Source organism: Hyperolius riggenbachi, chromosome 2 (assembly GCF_040937935.1).
Source record: "Hyperolius riggenbachi isolate aHypRig1 chromosome 2, aHypRig1.pri, whole genome shotgun sequence".
In the NCBI taxonomy this organism is placed as follows: domain Eukaryota; kingdom Metazoa; phylum Chordata; class Amphibia; order Anura; family Hyperoliidae; genus Hyperolius; species Hyperolius riggenbachi.
In genome coordinates this window covers 547,959,492-547,976,166 of record NC_090647.1, presented here as the reverse complement: position 1 = coordinate 547,976,166, position 16,675 = coordinate 547,959,492, and the positions used below count along the sequence as shown (strand labels likewise).

The 16,675-nt window shown below is 55.6% G+C and overlaps 1 non-coding gene and 47 pseudogenes across 1 annotated transcript; all 48 read right to left on the bottom strand.

Moving 5' to 3' along the window:
• Positions 1-51: 51 nt before the first annotated feature.
• On the bottom strand, positions 52-170 carry LOC137550783 (5S ribosomal RNA; annotated as a pseudogene).
• Positions 171-251: 81 nt separating this feature from the next.
• LOC137557690 (5S ribosomal RNA) lies at positions 252-370 on the bottom strand (annotated as a pseudogene).
• Positions 371-451: 81 nt separating this feature from the next.
• Positions 452-570, bottom strand: LOC137547993 (5S ribosomal RNA; annotated as a pseudogene).
• An 82-nt stretch (positions 571-652) lies between these two features.
• On the bottom strand, positions 653-771 carry LOC137553594 (5S ribosomal RNA; annotated as a pseudogene).
• Positions 772-1,001: 230 nt separating this feature from the next.
• Positions 1,002-1,120, bottom strand: LOC137558988 (5S ribosomal RNA; annotated as a pseudogene).
• Positions 1,121-1,201: 81 nt separating this feature from the next.
• On the bottom strand, positions 1,202-1,320 carry LOC137554214 (5S ribosomal RNA; annotated as a pseudogene).
• Positions 1,321-1,401: 81 nt separating this feature from the next.
• On the bottom strand, positions 1,402-1,520 carry LOC137549224 (5S ribosomal RNA; annotated as a pseudogene).
• A 230-nt stretch (positions 1,521-1,750) lies between these two features.
• LOC137554341 (5S ribosomal RNA) lies at positions 1,751-1,869 on the bottom strand (annotated as a pseudogene).
• An 81-nt stretch (positions 1,870-1,950) lies between these two features.
• LOC137554553 (5S ribosomal RNA) lies at positions 1,951-2,069 on the bottom strand (annotated as a pseudogene).
• Positions 2,070-2,151: 82 nt separating this feature from the next.
• Positions 2,152-2,270, bottom strand: LOC137554402 (5S ribosomal RNA; annotated as a pseudogene).
• A 282-nt stretch (positions 2,271-2,552) lies between these two features.
• On the bottom strand, positions 2,553-2,671 carry LOC137550782 (5S ribosomal RNA; annotated as a pseudogene).
• An 81-nt stretch (positions 2,672-2,752) lies between these two features.
• LOC137552205 (5S ribosomal RNA) lies at positions 2,753-2,871 on the bottom strand (annotated as a pseudogene).
• Positions 2,872-3,101: 230 nt separating this feature from the next.
• On the bottom strand, positions 3,102-3,220 carry LOC137556642 (5S ribosomal RNA). Its single transcript, XR_011029283.1, has one exon. It is a non-coding gene; the product is annotated as a 5S ribosomal RNA (ribosomal RNA).
• Positions 3,221-3,301: 81 nt separating this feature from the next.
• On the bottom strand, positions 3,302-3,420 carry LOC137553938 (5S ribosomal RNA; annotated as a pseudogene).
• An 81-nt stretch (positions 3,421-3,501) lies between these two features.
• Positions 3,502-3,620, bottom strand: LOC137548936 (5S ribosomal RNA; annotated as a pseudogene).
• A 230-nt stretch (positions 3,621-3,850) lies between these two features.
• LOC137553234 (5S ribosomal RNA) lies at positions 3,851-3,969 on the bottom strand (annotated as a pseudogene).
• An 81-nt stretch (positions 3,970-4,050) lies between these two features.
• LOC137554552 (5S ribosomal RNA) lies at positions 4,051-4,169 on the bottom strand (annotated as a pseudogene).
• An 82-nt stretch (positions 4,170-4,251) lies between these two features.
• LOC137553843 (5S ribosomal RNA) lies at positions 4,252-4,370 on the bottom strand (annotated as a pseudogene).
• An 81-nt stretch (positions 4,371-4,451) lies between these two features.
• On the bottom strand, positions 4,452-4,570 carry LOC137549775 (5S ribosomal RNA; annotated as a pseudogene).
• Positions 4,571-4,800: 230 nt separating this feature from the next.
• On the bottom strand, positions 4,801-4,919 carry LOC137550755 (5S ribosomal RNA; annotated as a pseudogene).
• A 261-nt stretch (positions 4,920-5,180) lies between these two features.
• LOC137553120 (5S ribosomal RNA) lies at positions 5,181-5,299 on the bottom strand (annotated as a pseudogene).
• Positions 5,300-5,380: 81 nt separating this feature from the next.
• LOC137549916 (5S ribosomal RNA) lies at positions 5,381-5,499 on the bottom strand (annotated as a pseudogene).
• An 82-nt stretch (positions 5,500-5,581) lies between these two features.
• LOC137550750 (5S ribosomal RNA) lies at positions 5,582-5,700 on the bottom strand (annotated as a pseudogene).
• Positions 5,701-5,930: 230 nt separating this feature from the next.
• Positions 5,931-6,049, bottom strand: LOC137550641 (5S ribosomal RNA; annotated as a pseudogene).
• An 81-nt stretch (positions 6,050-6,130) lies between these two features.
• On the bottom strand, positions 6,131-6,249 carry LOC137553531 (5S ribosomal RNA; annotated as a pseudogene).
• Positions 6,250-6,330: 81 nt separating this feature from the next.
• Positions 6,331-6,449, bottom strand: LOC137548240 (5S ribosomal RNA; annotated as a pseudogene).
• An 81-nt stretch (positions 6,450-6,530) lies between these two features.
• Positions 6,531-6,649, bottom strand: LOC137552227 (5S ribosomal RNA; annotated as a pseudogene).
• Positions 6,650-6,730: 81 nt separating this feature from the next.
• On the bottom strand, positions 6,731-6,849 carry LOC137551177 (5S ribosomal RNA; annotated as a pseudogene).
• An 81-nt stretch (positions 6,850-6,930) lies between these two features.
• LOC137553040 (5S ribosomal RNA) lies at positions 6,931-7,049 on the bottom strand (annotated as a pseudogene).
• Positions 7,050-7,131: 82 nt separating this feature from the next.
• Positions 7,132-7,250, bottom strand: LOC137553650 (5S ribosomal RNA; annotated as a pseudogene).
• Positions 7,251-7,332: 82 nt separating this feature from the next.
• LOC137553054 (5S ribosomal RNA) lies at positions 7,333-7,451 on the bottom strand (annotated as a pseudogene).
• Positions 7,452-7,681: 230 nt separating this feature from the next.
• On the bottom strand, positions 7,682-7,800 carry LOC137549192 (5S ribosomal RNA; annotated as a pseudogene).
• An 81-nt stretch (positions 7,801-7,881) lies between these two features.
• LOC137554226 (5S ribosomal RNA) lies at positions 7,882-8,000 on the bottom strand (annotated as a pseudogene).
• Positions 8,001-8,081: 81 nt separating this feature from the next.
• On the bottom strand, positions 8,082-8,200 carry LOC137552187 (5S ribosomal RNA; annotated as a pseudogene).
• Positions 8,201-8,282: 82 nt separating this feature from the next.
• LOC137551327 (5S ribosomal RNA) lies at positions 8,283-8,401 on the bottom strand (annotated as a pseudogene).
• Positions 8,402-8,483: 82 nt separating this feature from the next.
• Positions 8,484-8,602, bottom strand: LOC137551949 (5S ribosomal RNA; annotated as a pseudogene).
• Positions 8,603-8,683: 81 nt separating this feature from the next.
• On the bottom strand, positions 8,684-8,802 carry LOC137552492 (5S ribosomal RNA; annotated as a pseudogene).
• Positions 8,803-8,883: 81 nt separating this feature from the next.
• Positions 8,884-9,002, bottom strand: LOC137554305 (5S ribosomal RNA; annotated as a pseudogene).
• Positions 9,003-9,085: 83 nt separating this feature from the next.
• LOC137551326 (5S ribosomal RNA) lies at positions 9,086-9,204 on the bottom strand (annotated as a pseudogene).
• A 249-nt stretch (positions 9,205-9,453) lies between these two features.
• On the bottom strand, positions 9,454-9,572 carry LOC137554252 (5S ribosomal RNA; annotated as a pseudogene).
• A 276-nt stretch (positions 9,573-9,848) lies between these two features.
• Positions 9,849-9,967, bottom strand: LOC137551469 (5S ribosomal RNA; annotated as a pseudogene).
• Positions 9,968-10,048: 81 nt separating this feature from the next.
• Positions 10,049-10,167, bottom strand: LOC137551498 (5S ribosomal RNA; annotated as a pseudogene).
• A 261-nt stretch (positions 10,168-10,428) lies between these two features.
• Positions 10,429-10,547, bottom strand: LOC137550774 (5S ribosomal RNA; annotated as a pseudogene).
• Positions 10,548-10,628: 81 nt separating this feature from the next.
• On the bottom strand, positions 10,629-10,747 carry LOC137553747 (5S ribosomal RNA; annotated as a pseudogene).
• Positions 10,748-10,829: 82 nt separating this feature from the next.
• On the bottom strand, positions 10,830-10,948 carry LOC137551743 (5S ribosomal RNA; annotated as a pseudogene).
• Positions 10,949-11,029: 81 nt separating this feature from the next.
• Positions 11,030-11,148, bottom strand: LOC137548162 (5S ribosomal RNA; annotated as a pseudogene).
• An 81-nt stretch (positions 11,149-11,229) lies between these two features.
• LOC137552339 (5S ribosomal RNA) lies at positions 11,230-11,348 on the bottom strand (annotated as a pseudogene).
• Positions 11,349-11,430: 82 nt separating this feature from the next.
• Positions 11,431-11,549, bottom strand: LOC137550917 (5S ribosomal RNA; annotated as a pseudogene).
• Between the last annotated feature and the right edge of the window lie 5,126 nt (positions 11,550-16,675).

Below are 16,675 nucleotides of genomic sequence, written 5' to 3'. Positions count from 1 at the left end.
GGTGAGGCTTCCCACGTGCTCATAGCCATTGGACCGCAAACCCCCCAAAAAAGCCTGCAGCACCTGGGGTTCACAGCCACTCTCCCACGCAGCTACTAATCAGGCCTGAAGCCGCTTAGCTTCCGCGATCTGACGAGAGCGGGCGCTTCCGGCTTAGTGTGGCCGCAGGCGAAATTCAAGGCGCTGTTCCTGCACCTTGAAGGTGAGGCTTCCCACGTGCTCATAGCCATTGGACCGCAAACCCAAAAAAAAGCCTGCAGCACCTGGGGTTCACAGCCGGTCTCCCACGCAGCTACTAACCAGGCCTGAAGCCGCTTAGCTTCCGCGATCTGACGAGAGCGGGCGCTTTCGACTTAGTGTGGCCACAGGCGAAATCCAAGGCGCCGTTCCAGCGCTTTGAAAGTGAGGCTTCCCACGTGCTCATAGCCATTGGACTGCAAACCCAAAGAAATGCCTGCAGCACCTGGGGTTCACAGCCGGTCTCCCACACAGCTACTAACCAGGCCTGAAGCCGCTTAGCTTCCGCGATCTGACGAGAGCGGGCACTTTCGACTTAGTGTGGCCACAGGCAAAATCCAAGGCGCCGTTCCTGCGCCTTGAAAGTGAGGCTTCCCACGTGCTCATAGCCATTGGACCGCAAACCCCCCAAAAAAGCCTGCAGCACCTGGGGTTCACAGCCAGTCTCCAACGCAGCTACTAATCAGTCCTGAAGCCGCTTGGCTTCCGCGATCTGACGAGAGCGGGCACTTTCGGCTTAGTGTGGCCGCAGGCGAAATCCAAGGCGCCGTTCCTGTGCCTTGAAAGTGAGGCTTCCCACGTGCTCATAGCCATTGGACTGCAAACCCAAAGAAATGCCTGCAGCACCTGGGGTTCACAGCCGGTCTCCCACACAGCTACTAACCAGGCCTGAAGCCGCAGGCAAAATCCAAGTTGCCGTTGCTGCGCCTTTTGGGTGAGGCTTCCCACGTGCTCATAGCCATTGGACCGCAAACCCAAAAAAAAGCCTGCAGCACCTGGGGTTCACAGCCAGTCTCCCACACAGCTACTAACCAGGCCTGAAGCCGCTTAGCTTCCGCGATCTGACGAGAGCGGGCGCTTTCGGCTTAGTGTGGCCACAGGCGAAATCCAAGGCGCCGTTCCAGCGCTTTGAAAGTGAGGCTTCCGACGTGCTCATAGCCATTGGACTGCAAACCCAAAGAAATGCCTGCAGCACCTGGGGTTCACAGCCAGTCTCCCACACAGCTACTAACCAGGCCTGAAAACGCTTAGCTTCCACGATCTAACGAGAGCGTGCGCTTTCAGCTTAGTGTGGCCGCAGGCAAAATCCAAGTTGCCGTTCCTTCGCCTTGAGGGTGAGGCTTCCCACGTGCTCATAGCCATTGGACCGCAAACCCAAAAACAAGCCTGCAGCACCTGGGGTTCACAGCCGGTCTCCCACACAGCTACTAACCAGGCCTGAAGCCGCTTAGCTTCTGCAATCTGACGAGAGCGGGCGCTTTCGGCTTAGTGTGGCCGCAGGCGAAATCCAAGGCGCCGTTCCTGCGCCTTGAAAGTGAGGCTTCCCACGTGCTCATAGCCATTGGACTGCAAACCCAAAGAAATGCCTGCAGCACCTGGGGTTCACAGCCGGTCTCCCACACAGCTACTAACCAGGCTTGAAGCCGCAGGCAAAATCCAAGTTGCCGTTGCTGCGCCTTGAGGGTGAGGCTTCCCACGTGCTCATAGCCATTGGACCGCAAACCCAAAAAACAGCCTACAGCACCTGGGGTTTACAGCCGGTCTCCCACGCAGCTACTAACCAGGCCTGATGCCACTTAGCTTCCGCAATCTGACGAGAGCGGGCACTTTCGACTTAGTGTGGCCACAGGCGAAATCCAAGGCGCCGTTCCTGCGCCTTGAAAGTGAGGCTTCCCACGTGCTCATAGCCATTGGACCGCAAACCCCCAAAAAAGCCTTCAGCACCTGGGGTTCACAGCCGGTCTCCCACGCAGCTACTTACCAGGCCTGATGCCACTTAGCTTCCGCAATCTGACTAGAGCGGGCACTTTTGGCTTAGTGTGGCCGCAGGCACAGTCCAAGGCGCCGTTCCTGCGCCTTGAAGGTGAGGCTTCCCACGTGCTCATAGCCATTGGACCGCAAACCCCCCAAAAAAGCCTGCAGCACCTGGGGTTCACAGCCACTCTCCCACACAGCTATTAATCAGGCCTGAAGCCGCTTAGCTTCTGCGATCTGACGAGATCGGGCGCTTTCGGCTTAGTGTGGCCGCAGGCGAAATTCAAGGCGCTGTTCCTGCGCCTTGAAGGTGAGGCTTCCCACGTGCTCATAGCCATTGGACCGCAAACCCCAAAAAAAGCCTTCAGCACCTGGGGTTCACAGCCAGTCTCCCACGCAGCTACTAACCAGGCCTGATGCCACTTAGCTTCCGCAATCTGCCGAGAGCGGGCACTTTCGGCTTAGTGTGGCCGCAGGCACAGTCCAAGGCGCCGTTCCTGCGCCTTGAAGGTGAGGCTTCCCACGTGCTCATAGCCATTGGACCGCAAACCCCCCAAAAAAGCCTGCAGCACCTGGGGTTCACAGCCACTCTCCCACGCAGCTACTAATCAGGCCTGAAGCCGCTTAGCTTCCGCGATCTGACGAGAGCGGGCGCTTCCGGCTTAGTGTGGCCGCAGGCGAAATTCAAGGCGCTGTTCCTGCGCCTTGAAGGTGAGGCTTCCCACGTGCTCATAGCCATTGGACCGCAAACCCCAAAAAAAGCCTGCAGCACCTGGGGTTCACAGCCGGTCTCCCACGCAGCTACTAACCAGGCCTGAAACCACTTAGCTTCCGCGATCTGACGATAGCGGGCGCTTTCAGCTTAGTGTGGCCGCAGGCGAAATCCAAGGCGCCGTTCCTGCGCCTTGAAAGTGAGGCTTCCCACGTGCTCATAGCCATTGGACTGCAAACCCAAAGAAATGCCTGCAGCACCTGGGGTTCACAGCCAGTCTCCCACACAGCTACTAACCAGGCCTGAAGCCGCAGGCAAAATCCAAGTTGCCGTTGCTGCGCCTTTTGGGTGAGGCTTCCCACGTGCTCATAGCCATTGGACCGCAAACCCAAAAAAAAGCCTGCAGCACCTGGGGTTCACAGCCGGTCTCCCACGCAGCTACTAACCAGGCCTGAAGCCGCTTAGCTTCCGCGATCTGACGAGAGCGGGCGCTTTCGGCTTAGTGTGGCCACAGGCGAATTCCAAGGCGCCGTTCCAGCGCTTTGAAAGTGAGGCTTCCGACGTGCTCATAGCCATTGGACTGCAAACCCAAAGAAATGCCTGCAGCACCTGGGGTTCACAGCCAGTCTCCCACACAGCTACTAACCAGGCCTGAAGACGCTTAGCTTCCACGATCTAACGAGAGCGTGCGCTTTCAGCTTAGTGTGGCCGCAGGCAAAATCCAAGTCGCCGTTCCTTCGCCTTGAGGGTGAGGCTTCCCACGTGCTCATAGCCATTGGACCGCAAACCCAAAAACAAGCCTGCAGCACCTGGGGTTCACAGCCGGTCTCCCACGCAGCTACTAACCAGGCCTGAAACCACTTAGCTTCCGCGATCTGATGAAAGCAGGCGCTTTTGGCTTAGTGTGGCCGCAGGCGAAATCCAAGGCGCCGTTCCTGCGCCTTGAAAGTGAGGCTTCCCACGTGCTCATAGCCATTGGACTGCAAACCCAAAGAAATGCCTGCAGCACCTGGGGTTCACAGCCGGTCTCCCACACAGCTACTAACCAGGCTTGAAGCCGCAGGCAAAATCCAAGTTGCCGTTGCTGCGCCTTGAGGGTGAGGCTTCCCACGTGCTCATAGCCATTGGACCGCAAACCCAAAAATCAGCCTACAGCACCTGGGGTTCACAGCCGGTCTCCCACACAGCTACTAACCAGGCCTGATGCCACTTAGCTTCCGCGATCTGACGAGAGCGGGCACTTTCGACTTAGTGTGGCCACAGGCGAAATCCAAGGCGCCGTTCCTGCGCCTTGAAAGTGAGGCTTCCCACGTGCTCATAGCCATTGGACCGCAAACCCCAAAAAAAGCCTTCAGCACCTGGGGTTCACAGCCGGTCTCCCACGCAGCTACTTACCAGGCCTGATGCCACTTAGCTTCCGCAATCTGACTAGAGCGGGCACTTTTGGCTTAGTGTGGCCGCAGGCACAGTCCAAGGCGCCGTTCCTGCGCCTTGAAGGTGAGGCTTCCCATGTGCTCATAGCCATTGGACCGCAAACCCCCCAAAAAAGCCTGCAGCACCTGGGGTTCACAGCCACTCTCCCACGCAGCTACTAATCAGGCCTGAAGCCGCTTAGCTTCTGCGATCTGACGAGATCGGGCGCTTTCGGCTTAGTGTGGCCGCAGGCGAAATTCAAGGCGCTGTTCCTGCGCCTTGAAGGTGAGGCTTCCCACGTGCTCATAGCCATTGGACCGCAAACCCAAAGAAAACCCTGCAGCACCTGGGGTTCACAGCCGGTCTCCCACACAGCTACTAACCAGGCCTGAAACCACTTAGCTTCCGCGATCTGATGAAAGCGGGCGCTTTTGGCTTAGTGTGGCCGCAGGCAAAATCCAAGGTGCCGTTCCTGCGCCTTGAAAGTGAGGCTTCCCACGTGCTCATAGCCATTGGACTGTAAACCCAAAGAAATGCCTGCAGCACCTGGGGTTCACAGCCGGTCTCCCACACAGCTACTAACCAGGCCTGAAGCCGCAGGCAAAATCCAAGTTGCCGTTGCTGCGCCTTGAGGGTGAGGCTTCCCACGTGCTCATAGCCATTGGACCGCAAACCCAAAAACAAGCCTGCAGCACCTGGGGTTCACAGCCGGTCTCCCACACAGCTACTAACCAGGACTGAAGCCTCTTAGCTTCCGCGATCTGACGAGAGCGGGCGCTTTCGGCTTAGTGTAGCCGCAGGCGAAATCCAAGGCGCCGTTCCTGCGCCTTGAAAGTGAGGCTTCCCACGTGCTCATAGCCATTGGACTGCAAACCCAAAGAAATGCCTGCAGCTACTAACGCAGCTACTAACCAGGCCTGAAGCCGCTTAGCTTCCGCGGTCTGACGAGAGCGGGCGCTTTCGGCTTAGTGTGGCCACAGGCGAAATCCAAGGCGCCGTTCCAGCGCTTTGAAAGTGAGGCTTCCCACGTGCTCATAGCCATTGGACTGCAAACCCAAAGAAATGCCTGCAGCACCTGGGGTTCACAGCCGGTCTCCCACACAGCTACTAACCAGGCCTGAAGACGCTTAGCTTCCACGATCTAACGAGAGCGTGCGCTTTCAGCTTAGTGTGGCCGCAGGCAAAATCCAAGTCGCCGTTCCTGCGCCTTGAGGGTGAGGCTTCCCACGTGCTCATAGCCATTGGACCGCAAACCCAAAAACAAGCCTGCAGCACCTGGGGTTCACAGCCGGTCTCCCACACAGCTACTAACCAGGACTGAAGCCGCTTAGCTTCCGCGATCTGACGAGAGCGGGCACTTTCGACTTAGTGTGGCCACAGGCGAAATCCAAGGCGCCGTTCCTGCGCCTTGAAAGTGAGGCTTCCCACGTGCTCATAGCCATTGGACCGCAAACCCCCAAAAAGAGCCTGCAGCACCTGGGGTTCACAGCCAGTCTCCAACGCAGCTACTAACCAGGCCTGAAGCCGCTTGGCTTCCGCGATCTGACGAGAGCGGGCACTTTCGGCTTAGTGTGGCCGCAGGCGAAATCCAAGGCGCCGTTCCTGCGCCTTGAAAGTGAGGCTTCCCACGTGCTCATAGCCATTGGACTGCAAACCCAAAGAAATGCCTGCAGCACCTGGGGTTCACAGCCGGTCTCCCACACAGCTACTAACCAGGCCTGAAGCCGCAGGCAAAATCCAAGTTGCCGTTGCTGCGCCTTTTGGGTGAGGCTTCCCACGTGCTCATAGCCATTGGACCGCAAACCCAAAAAAAAGCCTGCAGCACCTGGGGTTCACAGCCGATCTCCCACACAGCTACTAACCAGGCCTGAAGCCGCCTAGCTTCCGCGATCTGACGAGAGCGGGCGCTTTCGGCTTAGTGTGGCCACAGGCGAAATCCAAGGCGCCGTTCCAGCGCTTTGAAAGTGAGGCTTCCCACGTGCTCATAGCCATTGGACCGCAAACCCAAAGAAATGCCTGCAGCACCTGGGGTTCACAGCCGGTCTCCCACACAGCTACTAACCAGGCCTGAAGCCGCTTAGCTTCCGCAATCTGACAAGAGCAGGCACTTTTGGCTTAGTGTGGCCGCAGGCACAGTCCAAGGCGCCGTTCCTGCGCCTTGAAGGTGAGGCTTCCCACGTGCTCATAGCCATTGGACCGCAAACCCAAAAAAAAGCCTGCAGCACCTGGGGTTCACAGCCAGTCTCCGACTCAGCTACTAACCAGGCCTGAAGCTGCTTAGCTTCCGCGATCTGACGAGAGCGGGCGCTTTCAGCTTAGTTTGGCCGCAGGCGAAATCCAAGGCGCCGTTCCTGCGCCTTGAAGGTGAGGCTTCCCACGTGCTCATAGCCATTGGACCGCAAACCCAAAAAAACGCCTTCAGCACCTGGGGTTCACAGCCAGTCTCCCACGCAACTACTAACCAGGCCTGAAGCCGCTTAGCTTCCGCAATCTGACGAGAGCGGGTGCTTTCAGCTTAGTTTGGCCGCAGGCGAAATCCAAGGCGCCGTTCCTGCGCCTTGAAGGTGAGGCTTCCCACGTGCTCATAGCCATTGGACTGCAAACCCAAAAAAAAGCCTTCAGCACCTGGGGTTCACAGCCGGTCTCCCACGCAGCTACTAACCAGGCCTGATGCCGCTTAGCTTCCGCGATCTGACGAGAGCGGGCGCTTTCGGCTTAGTGTGGCCGCAGGCGAAATCCAAGGCGCTGTTCCTGCGCCTTGAAGGTGAGGCTTCCCACGTGCTCATAGCCATTGGACCGCAAACCCCAAAAAAAACCTGCAGCACCTGGGGTTCACAGCCAGTCTCCCACGCAGCTACTAACCAGGCCTGAAACCACTTAGCTTCCACGATCTGACGAAAGCGGGCGCTTTTGGCTTAGTGTGGCCGCAGGCGAAATTCAAGGCGCCGTTCCTGCGCCTTGAAGGTGAGGCTTCCCACGTGCTCATAGCCATTGGACCGCAAACTCCAAAATAAAGCCTGTAGCACCTGGTGTTCACAGCCGGTCTCCCACGCAGCTACTAACCAGGCCTGATGCCACTTAGCTTCCTCAATCTGACGAGAGCGGGCACTTTTGGCATAGTGTGGCCGCAGGCACAGTCCAAGGCGCCGTTCCTGCGCCTTGAAGGTGAGGCTTCCCACGTGCTCATAGCCATTGGACCGCAAACCCCCCAAAAAAGCCTGCAGCACCTGGGGTTCACAGCCGGTCTCCCACGCAGCTACTAACCAGGCCTGAAGACGCTTAGCTTCCACGATCTAACGAGGGCGGGCGCTTTCGGCTTAGTGTGGCCGCAGGAAAAATCCGAGTTGCCGTTGCTGCGCCTTGAGGGTGAGGCTTCTCACGTGCTCATAGCCATTGGACCGCAAACCCAAAAAAAAGCCTGCAGCACCTGGGGTTCACAGCCGGTCTCCCACACAGCTACTAACCAGGCCTGAAGCCGCAGGCAAAATCCAAGTTGCCGTTGCTGCGCCTTTTGGGTGAGGCTTCCCACGTGCTCATAGCCATTGGACCGCAAACCCAAAAAAAAGCCTGCAGCACCTGGGGTTCACAGCCGGTCTCCCACACAGCTACTAACCAGGCCTGAAGCCACTTAGCTTCCGCGATCTGACGAGAGCGGGCGCTTTCGGCTTAGTGTGGCCACGGGCGAAATACAAGGCGCCGTTCCAGCGCTTTGAAAGTGAGGCTTCCCACGTGCTCATAGCCATTGGACTGCAAACCCAAAGAAATGCCTGCAGCACCTGGGGTTCACAGCTGGTCTCCCACACAGCTACTAACCAGGCCTGAAGACGCTTAGCTTCCATGATCTAACGAGAGCGTGCGCTTTCAGCTTAGTGTGGCCACAGGCAAAATCCATGTCGCCGTTCCTGCGCCTTGAGGGTGAGGCTTCCCACGTGCTCATAGCCATTGGACCGTGAACTCAAAAAAAAGCCTGCAGCACCTGGGGTTCACAGCCGGTCTCCCACACAGCTACTAACCAGGCCTGCAACCACTTAGCTTCCGCGATCTGACAAAAGCGGGCGCTTTTGGCTTAGTGTGGCCGCAGGCAAAATCCAAGGCGCCGTTTCTGCGCCTTAAGGGTGAGGCTTCCCACGTGCTCATAGCCATTGGACCGCAAACTCCAAAAAAAAGCCTGCAGCACCTGGAGTTCACAGCCGGTCTCCCACGCAGCTACTAACCAGGCCTGATGCCACTTAGCTTCCGCAATCTGACGAGAGCGGGCACTTTTGGCTTAGTGTGGCCGCAGGCACAGTCCAAGGAGCCGTTCCTGCGCCTTGAAGGTGAGGCTTCCCACGTGCTCATAGCCATTGGACCGCAAACCCCCAAAAAAAGCCTGCAGCACCTGGGGTTCACAGCCGGTCTCCCACGCAGCTACTAACCAGGCCTGAAGACGCTTAGCTTCCACGATCTAACGAGGGCGGGCGCTTTCGGCTTAGTGTGGCCGCAGGCAAAATCCGAGTTGCCGTTGCTGCGCCTTGAGGGTGAGGCTTCCCACGTGCTCATAGCCATTGGACCGCAAACCCAAAAACAAGCCTGCAGCACCTGGGGTTCACAGCCAGTCTCCCACGCAGCTACTAACCAGGCCTGAAGCCGCTTAGCTTCCGCAATCTGACGAGAGCGGGGACTTTCGACTTAGTGTGGCCACAGGCGAAATCCAAGGCGCTGTTCCAGCGCTTTGAAAGTGAGGCTTCCCACGTGCTCATAGCCATTGGACTGCAAACCCAAAGAAATGCCTGCAGCACCTGGGGTTCACAGCCGGTCTCCCACACAGCTACTAACCAGGCCTGAAGACACTTAGCTTCCACGATCTAACGAGAGCGTGCGCTTTCAGCTTAGTGTGGCTGCAGGAAAAATCCAAGGCGCCGTTCCTGCGCCTTAAGGGTGAGGCTTCCCACGTGCTCATAGCCATTGGACCGCAAACTCCAAAAAAAAAGCCTGCAGCACCTGGAGTTCACAGCCGGTCTCCCACGCAGCTACTAACCAGGCCTGATGCCACTTAGCTTCCGCAATCTGACGAGAGCGGGCACTTTTGGCTTAGTGTGGCCGCAGGCACAGTCCAAGGAGCCGTTCCTGCGCCTTGAAGGTGAGGCTTCCCACGTGCTCATAGCCATTGGACTGCAAACCCAAAGAAATGCCTGCAGCTACTAACCAGGCCTGAAGCCGCTTAGCTTCCGCGATCTGACAAGAGCGGGCGCTTTCGGCTTAGTGTGGCCACAGGCGAAATCCAAGGCGCCGTTCCAGCGCTTTGAAAGTGAGGCTTCCCACGTGCTCATAGCCATTGGACTGCAAACCCAAAGAAATGCCTGCAGCACCTGGGGTTCCAAGCCGGTCTCCCACACAGCTACTAACCAGGCCTGAAGACACTTAGCTTCCACGATCTAACGAGAGCGTGCGCTTTCAGCTTAGTGCGGCCGCAGGCAAAATCCAAGGCGCCGTTCCTGCGCCTTAGGGGTGAGGCTTCCCACGTGCTCATAGCCATTGGACCGCAAACTCCAAAAAAAAGCCTGCAGCACCTGGAGTTCACAGCCGGTCTCCCACGCAGCTACTAACCAGTCCTGATGCCACTTAGCTTCCGCAATCTGACGAGAGCGGGCACTTTTGGCTTAGTGTGGCACAGTCCAAGGAGCCGTTCCTGCGCCTTGAAGGTGAGGCTTCCCACGTGCTCATAGCCATTGGACCGCAAACCCCCAAAAAAAGCCTGCAGCACCTGGGGTTCACAGCCGGTCTCCCACGCAGCTACTAACCAGGCCTAAAGACGCTTAGCTTCCACGATCTAACGAGGGCGGGCGCTTTCGGCTTAGTGTGGCCGCAGGCAAAATCCGAGTTGCCGTTGCTGCGCCTTGAGGGTGAGGCTTCCCACGTGCTCATAGCCATTGGACCGCAAACCCAAAAAAACCCCTGCAGCACCTGGGGTTCACAGCCGGTCTCCCACGCAGCTACTAACCAGGCCTGAAGCCGCTTAGCTTCCGCGATCTGACGAGAGCGGGCGCATTCGGCTTAGTGTGGCGGCAGGCGTAATCCAAGGCGCCGTTCCTGCGCCTTGAAAGTGAGGCTTCCCACGTGCTCATAGCTATTGGACTGCAAAACCAAAGAAATGCCTGCAGCTACTAACGCAGCTACTAACCAGGCCTGAAGCCGCTTAGCTTCCGCGATCTGATGAAAGCGGGCGCTTTCGGCTTAGTGTGGCCACAGGCGAAATCCAAGGCGCCGTTCCAGCGCTTTGAAAGTGAGGCTTCCCACGTGCTCATAGCCATTGGACTGCAAACCCAAAGAAATGCCTGCAGCACCTGGGGTTCACAGCCGGTCTCCCACACAGCTACTGACCAGGCCTGAAGCCGCTTAGCTTCCACGATCTAACGAGAGCGGGCGCTTTCGGCTTAGTGTGGCCGCAGGTAAAATCCAAGTCGCCGTTCCTGCGCCTTGAGGGTGAGGCTTCCCACGTGCTCATAGCCATTGGACCACAAACCCAAAAAAAAGCCTGCAGCACCTGCGGTTCACAGCCGGTCTCCCACGCAGCTACTAACCAGGCTTGAAGCCGCTTAGCTTCCGCGCTCTGACGAGATCGGGCACTTTCAGCTTAGTGTGGCCGCAGGCGAAATCCAAGGCGCCGTTCCTGCTCCTTGAAGGTGAGGCTTTCCACGTGCTCATAGCCATTGGACCGCAAACCCCCCAAAAAAGCCTGCATCACCTGGGGTTCACAGCCGGTCTCCCACACAGCTACTAACCAGGTCTGAAGCCGCTTAGCTTCCACGATCTGACGAGAGCGGGCGCTTTCAGCTTAGTGTGGCCGCAGGCACAATACAAGGCGCTGTTCCTGCGCCTTGAAGGTGAGGCTTCCCACGTGCTCATAGCCATTGGACCGCAAACCCCCAAAAAAGCCTGCAGCACCTGGGGTTCACAGCCGGTCTCCCACACAGCTACTGACCAGGCCTGAAGCCGCTTAGCTTCCACGATCTAACGAGAGCGGGCGCTTTCGGCTTAGTGTGGCCGCAGGCAAAATCCAAGTCGCCGTTCCTGCGCCTTGAGGGTGAGGCTTCCCACGTGCTCATAGCCATTGGACCACAAACCCAAAAAAAAGCCTGCAGCACCTGGGGTTCACAGCCGGTCTCCCACACAGCTACTAACCAGGCTTGAAGCCGCTTAGCTTCCACGCTCTGACGAGAGCGGGCGCTTTCGGCTTAGTGCGGCCGCAGGCGAAATCGAAGGCGCCGTTCCTGCGCCTTGAAGGTGAGGCTTCCCACATGCTCATAGGCATTGGACCGCAAACCCCCCAAAAAAGCCTGCAGCACCTGGGGTTCACAGCCAGTCTCCCACACAGCTACTAACCAGGCCTGAAGCCGCTTAGCTTCCACAATCTGACGAGAGCGGGCGCTTTCGGCTTAGTGTGGCCGCAGGCAAAATCCAAGTCGCCGTTCCTGCGCCTTGAGGGTGAGGCTTCCCATGTGCTCATAGCCATTGGACCGCAAACCTCCAAAAAAGTCTGAAGCACCTGGGCCCCACCCAGCATGCGCACACACAATATGCCACTAATAGACAGCCTTTGTCACGCCCACCCAGCATGCGCACACAATATGCCACTAATAGGCAACCTGTGTCACCCCCACCCAGAATGCGTACACACAATATGCCACTAATAGGCAGCCTGTGTCACCCCACCCAGCATGCACACACAATATGCCACTAATAGGCAGCCTTTGTCACCCCCACCCAGCATGCATTTACAATATGCCACTAATAGGCAGCCTGTGTCACCCCCACCCAGCATGCGCACACACAATATGCCACTAATAGGCAACCTGTGTCAGCCCCACCGAGCTGCACCCACACAATATGCCACTAATAGGCAGCCTGTGTCACCCCCACCCAGCATGCGCACACACAATATGCCACTAATAGGCAGCCTGTGTCACCCCCACCCAGCATGTGCACACACAATATGCTACTAATAGGCAGCCTGTGTCACCCCCACCCAGCATGCGCACACACAATATGCCACTAATAGGCAACCTGTGTCAGCCCCACCCAGCATGCGCACACACAATATGCCACTAATAGGCAGCCTGTGTCACCCCCACCCAGCATGCGCACACACAATATGCCACTAATAGGCAGCCTGTGTCACCCCCATCCAGCATGCATTTACAATATGCCACTAATAGGCAGCCTGTGTCACCCCCACCCAGCATGCGCACACACAATATGCCACTAATAGGCAACCTGTGTCAGCCCCACCGAGCTGCACCCACACAATATGCCACTAATAGGCAGCCTGTGTCACCCCCACCCAGCATGCGCACACACAATATGCCACTAATAGGCAGCCTGTGTCACCCCCACCCAGCATGTGCACACACAATATGCTACTAATAGGCAGCCTGTGTCACCCCCACCCAGCATGCGCACACACAATATGCCACTAATAGGCAACCTGTGTCAGCCCCACCCAGCATGCGCACACACAATATGCCACTAATAGGCAGCCTGTGTCACCCCCACCCAGCATGCGCACACACAATATGCCACTAATAGGCAGCCTGTGTCACCCCCATCCAGCATGCATTTACAATATGCCACTAATAGGCAGCCTGTGTCACCCCCACCCAGCATGCGCACACACAATATGCCACTAATAGGCAACCTGTGTCAGCCCCACCCAGCATGCGCACACACAATATGCCACTAATAGGCAACCTGTGTCAGCCCCACCCAGCATGCGCACACACAATATGCCACTAATAGGCAGCCTGTGTCACCCCCACCCAGCATGCGCACACACAATATGCCACTAATAGGCAGCCTGTGTCACCCCCATCCAGCATGCATTTACAATATGCCACTAATAGGCAGCCTGTGTCACCCCCACCCAGCATGCATTTACAATATGCCACTAATAGGCAGCCTGTATCACCCCCACCCAGCATGCGTATTGCTTAAAAAGGAAATAAACATGGCAGCCTCAATATACCTCTCTCTCCAGTTGTCCTTTAAAGGGACCACTATTGCGAAAGTTGTAAATTTAAAATATATGTCAACACATACAAATAAGAAGTACGTTTCTCCCAAATAAAAAAATCCTTTTCAGGGAGCGTCTTTATAAAGGCCATGCTGAGAATCCCTATGAGGATATGGACTAATGGTCCAAATCCTGTCAGTTCTGTCAGATTTCTGCTACTAACTGTAAGTGACAGCAACATAGTAGAAAAGTAATTTATAGCTCATTTTACTCTGGGAGAAACGTGCTTTTTATTTATGTATTTACATGCATTTTAAATTTTCAAATTGTTTTGCGATAATGGTCCTTTAAGAAGAATCAGAGGATAGCTATCATGTTCCATCTCCCTGTTGGGCCTGTGTGTGAAGAGGAATGTGCAGTGTGTGTGGATCCACAGACCGAAGATGAGTGAAATTTATATTTTTCTGAGCTACATATTAATTGTGGGACTGACAGTGGAAGGTGACTGCAAGGGGTAATGAGCAGCAGCTGCTGACAGTTTGCGGCTATATTGTGTGTGTGCCGGGTTCGGTTGGGCCTTACTATCGAATGACTCGCTTCACCCTCAAGGGATTATGGGACTGGTCAGTGGACAGCATAGGAACAGTGCTGGAAGGTTTATTTACACAGGATGTTGCTGATATTGTATTGTGGAGTGCCAACCTAAAAAGGAAAGCTGTAACCTGCCATAAAAAAGTAAGATACTCACCTCAGAAGAGGGAAGATTCTGGATCCCTAATAGCCTTCCCGTTCCTCTGTGTCCCCTCGTTCCACTGCAGGGGCCCTTGTTCAAATATCCCGCCGGCTGTGTAACGCTCGGTGAAGCACAGAGAGGTCTGATTACCGGTGACCTGCAGCGTCACGGGGAATACAGACGTATACCAGATTATGTGTGATCTGCAGTATCACCGATAATCCAATATACCAGCTAACCTCTGTTCACCGGAGTAGAGTGTAGTGTTTTGGTGTAACAGTAACACTTAGAGGACTAGGCCTCAGTACAGTAAGACGTACTGTACAGATTACTTCCGCAACCCTGAGCTCTCCAAGGCGGGAGGAGTCAGACTGCTAGCAGGAAGTATCTTCTGAAAGTCACCCTCAGGCGGAAGGGTTACTAACAGAACGAAGAACCTCCTCCAATGATGAGGTCGGTTCTCGAGGTCGGACAAGCCAGGTCGTACACACACAGACAGATAAAGTACAAGATCGAGAGGCAGAGACGGAGTCAAAGTACAGGCAGGGTTCGGCAACGGGGTATCAGGTATATCGGGGTACAGAATCAGGAGGCAGAAACAGAGTCTAGGAGCGAGCCGGGGTTCGGCAACGGTGTATCAGAGATAACGAGGTACAAGATCAAAGTTCAGAAGAGTAGTCAAGGCAGGCAAGAAGTCATAACAAATATCACAATCAAACTAGTACTTTAAGCTATCAACAAATCTATCTTAGTGTAGGATTACAGCTCCAGCTGGTCCCGGCACACTAACGGATCTGACTAACGGATCTGGGTGCTCCCACGTATGTGAACGCAACGCCAGACAAGGAACAAATGAACAGCCAGCAGTATATATACACATATCCCCTCTCCAGCACCTCCCTAAGTGCTGGACCAATGAGGAGTGAAGCTATGGTCAGCTGACCTGCCTGGTCAGCTGACTCTCCCCTGAGAGTAATAAATTATGTTTGAGTGCGCGCGCGCGCGTCACTCTGAATCTTGTGGGACTATGAGTCCCAGCAACAGCAGCCCCGTTCTGCGGTGTCCCCGCAGCGGGGATCTGCTGGCTATCTGCCGCATTCAGCGCGGCGGTTTCGCCGCGTTCTGCGGCCTGATGCACGGAGGCAGCCGCCTCATGATGCGAGGAGGCGGCTGCCTCTCCGTGCGAGAAGTTCCTGTGTGCGGAAGGAGCCGCCCGCCGCTGGCTCATGGCGGCGGCTCCTCCGCGCTTTCTCACAGTACCCCCCCCCCGAGGAGTGGACTCCGGACAGCTCCTTCCAGGTTTTTCTGGATGTACAGTATGAAATTCTTTCACTAACTCGTCCGCATGCATGCGATTCCCCGGTACCCATTGTCTCTCCTCAATGCCGTACCCCTTCCATTGTACGAGATACTGCACCGAGTTCTGTACCGTACGTGAATCTATAATCTTTTCCACTTCATACTCGGGTTGGGCATTGACTAAGACAGGAGGAGGGGGGGCGGGACCCACCTGGACTGCAGGTTTGAGAAGCGATACGTGGAAAGACCTCACTCCACGCATACTGGTGGGAAGATCAACGGAGTATGTGACATTGTTAATCTTCCTAGTAACTGGAAACGGACCCACGAACCTGGGACCAAGTTTGTCCGAGGGTTGTTTCAGGGTCAGGTGACGGGTTGACACCCAAACCAAATCTCCTGGTTGGAATTTCCATTCCAACGAGCGTCTCTTGTCAGCCTGACTTTTCTGACTCTGGAATGCCTTTACAAGGTTATTTTTGATGATCCACCACATGTCCTTAAATGATCTCAGCCACATCTCCAAGGCTGGGAACGGAGTGGCCACAACTGGCAGTGGGGAGAATTTAGGCAGTTTACCGGTCACAATCTGAAATGGGCAGAAACCTGAGGACGAACTCTTTAAGTTATTGTGGGCAAATTCTGCATAAGGTAAATATTTCACCCAATCATTCTGTGCCTCAGCAACGTAGCATCTCAAAAATTGCTCCAGCGACTGGTTGACCCTCTCCGTCTGGCCATTTGTCTGTGGGTGATACCCTGAGGAAAATGACAATTTCATGCCCATCAAGTGACAAAATGCCCTCCAAAATTTCGAAATAAACTGAACTCCCCGATCAGATACTATGTCTTCTGGAATGCCATGTAGCCTGAAGATATGGATGATAAATAAATCGGCCAGTTCCTGGGCCGAGGGGAGTCCTTTCAAAGGCACGAAGTGGGCCATCTTGCTAAAACGGTCGACCACCACCCAAATAACTGACATGCCTTCAGATCTGGGAAGCTCCCCCACGAAATCCATGGACAAATGGGTCCATGGTTCGCTCGGGGTGGGTAAAGGCTGCAAGGTACCTACAGATGCCAGCCGGGAGGGCTTGCTTCTTGCGCACACCGCACATTCCCTGACAAATTCTTTACAGTCAGCGGCTAGCGAAGGCCACCAAGCACATCTGGCCACAAGATCCTGCGTCCTAGATGCTCCTGGATGTCCCGCATTCTTATGGGAGTGAACCATCTCCAAGATCTGGAGACGGAAGGGTAACGGAACAAATAACACCCCGTCTGGTTTCCCCTCTGGGATATCCTGCTGAAAAGGACTCAAAGTCTCTTCCCAGTCCTCCCAAGTCTCGGTGGCGGCTAAGACCACATTTCGTGGGACAATGGTTTCAGGAACAGGGGGCTGTGCTGTCTCTGGCTCAAAACACCTAGAAAGAGCGTCTGCCTTGGTATTCTTACTCCCTGGCGTATAAGTGATCACAAATGTAAATCTCGAGAAGAATAGTGACCATCGAGCCTGCCTTGGGCTCAATCTTTTAGC